This window comes from Melanostigma gelatinosum (assembly GCF_949748355.1).
Source record: "Melanostigma gelatinosum genome assembly, chromosome: 17".
Taxonomy (NCBI): domain Eukaryota; kingdom Metazoa; phylum Chordata; class Actinopteri; order Perciformes; family Zoarcidae; genus Melanostigma; species Melanostigma gelatinosum.
Window position 1 is genome coordinate 19838782 of NC_136650.1, and position 2401 is coordinate 19841182.

Here is a 2401-nt window from a genome sequence, read left to right on the forward strand (position 1 = left end):
AAATGTAAACAACATTTGATGGACAGCTCAGTGATTAGGGAAAAAGTCCTCACCCAGTTTGCTGGAATAACACAACTCTCGTGTCACGCTTGAATGTGACAGCAAATGTTGAGGAGAAAAATAATCACACATTTGCCTGATAGCTGATGAGATGATCAAGATATGGCATCGGATGTGTTGCGGGAACACGAGACGGTGTCTGCTACGACAGAGCCTCCCTGCTTTCATCGTGCATCATATTGAAGTTGGTTTATAGAACATGAGTGCGTGAGGGAGAATCTTGGCAGTGGGTCCGTATTACGCACAGGCATCCAGTTTTCAAGAAAACAAAAGCAATGACACCCTGATTTAAGCCATTTAAAAAAAATAATGAGTGCCTTATGAAATCTATCCTCGTGTAGACAATTCTAATCTTCAATTTTAAAAGGCTCATTAGGAAAGAGATGGTCATTAGACCGTGATATTGTACTGTATACTCATGGATAATTAGTTTCACATTTTATGTACAGTAGATTTGCTGCTAATTATATCAGTAAGCCTGTCTCCCTGTCACATGATTTAAAAAACTAAATGGAAATCATCTTACTTAAATGTGTTAAAGTGGTATTTGCTTCAATACTGTCAGTTAGTTTATCAAGAAAATTGACCGTTTGCTAAACCCAACCCTTAAATAGCCATTGTAACTAAACAATAAGACCGTCAAGCTGTGGATGTCAACACATGTTGGATCGACGTACATGGTTCGTCATTGGTGCTTTGTCTGTCAAAGCACTTTGTAAACTCTGTTTTTAAAGGTGCTATAGAAATAAAGTTATAATTATTATGGCAGTATTCAAAGAGAGAGTGTTAAATATGATCCGCAAATATTAGCATGTCCAGCTAACTAGCTTTCTACCTCCAGTGGTATCGGCTAACCAAGCATTATTCCAAAGTTGAGGAGCACATCGGTACCTAACTAGGTTGCATTACGTGGGTTACAGCTTACATTGAAAACGCTCTGCTTAGTATTTCTCTTTTTTGTGAAGCTGGTCCTGAATGCTATCAGAGTTGCGGCTAACGTTAGAAGCTCTTTACTGGAGAAAGAGACCACTAAGCCAATGTGGTACATTTGCAAAACTCAGTTCTCATCCTACAAGCCTTTTTGTTTTTAATGTTAAGGTTAAAATACTGCTTGAAAATACAAATATGTATCGAATAATTTAGAACGAAATTACTGTCTGATCCTACATCCTTTCTGTAATTTAGTGTAGTCAGCCTGAAAAAGTGTGTTCCACCAACTCATGTAGCTAACAATAGCTAGCTAGCTATAGCTGTTATAATCTACCAGCACAAGTTGTCATTTAAAACAACAGAACCAATTTGGAATAACTCGCTTTTGTCTGCTTTTGTCTGCTTTTGCCAATGACTTATTGTTCCAAAAATGACTATGACTTTTGAGTGCTAATCTTCTGTATTACTGGTCTGGTAAGCTTGACAGGCATGGCAGCATTAACGTGCGGAGGGCTAAGGAGTAAAGAGGGCGGGACTTGGCAAATGCTCATTTTCATGAACTTATTCAATCAATTAGTGCAAACAATCATTAAGAAGTGAAGGCTAACACAGCAGCCAGAGCCATCTGGTATCAAAGATACTGTGTTGCTCAGTTTTGCTGAAACCACATACTTAGCTAATCAGGATCAATGAGTACGATCAAACTGATGTACGTGTGTAAAAAAACAGATATCCACTGTACTGAATTATTGGGGTTACATGGAGTAACACTTTTGCCTCCATTGTATACTTTCATATGATAGATTTGATGATAGCGACACACAAAAGATCACATTTAGATGGACTACTTACACTGTAGATACATACATACAAAATAAATAATTATAAACAATATATTAATTTTTGTAGAAAGGAACATAATTGTACAACAAAATACTTCATATACAATCAAGGGGATAAATGCTACCCATCTATTGCCTCGGCTCCAAGTACAGTTTAAGACTGTTCACATCAGGTGTAAGGAAGAATTCAATCAACCAGCCATTCGGAAGCCTTGAAACCAACTATAAAGGGAAAGTAGTTAAATGCTTTGGACCACAATTAGTATCTGTTTTGGCTGACTCTGGTTATTAATAAGGCCATAAAACATCTACAATTAATCCTGTGATGTCAGATGTTTTGTTTTGCATGGCTACATGTCAAACTCAGACTTCTGAGTTCGTATTTCAGTCACAATACACTGGTCTTTTTTACAACAGCTGCTAGCAAAGGGGATCAACAGGCCTTGCCACTTGGATACCATTATATACATTTAAGATATTGTACAAAGTGAAGGTAGGACCTTATCCTCCAATTCAGCTCCATCAGCCACTGAAAGGTTCTTTCCTGTAAGCTTGCAGTACTAGCACCT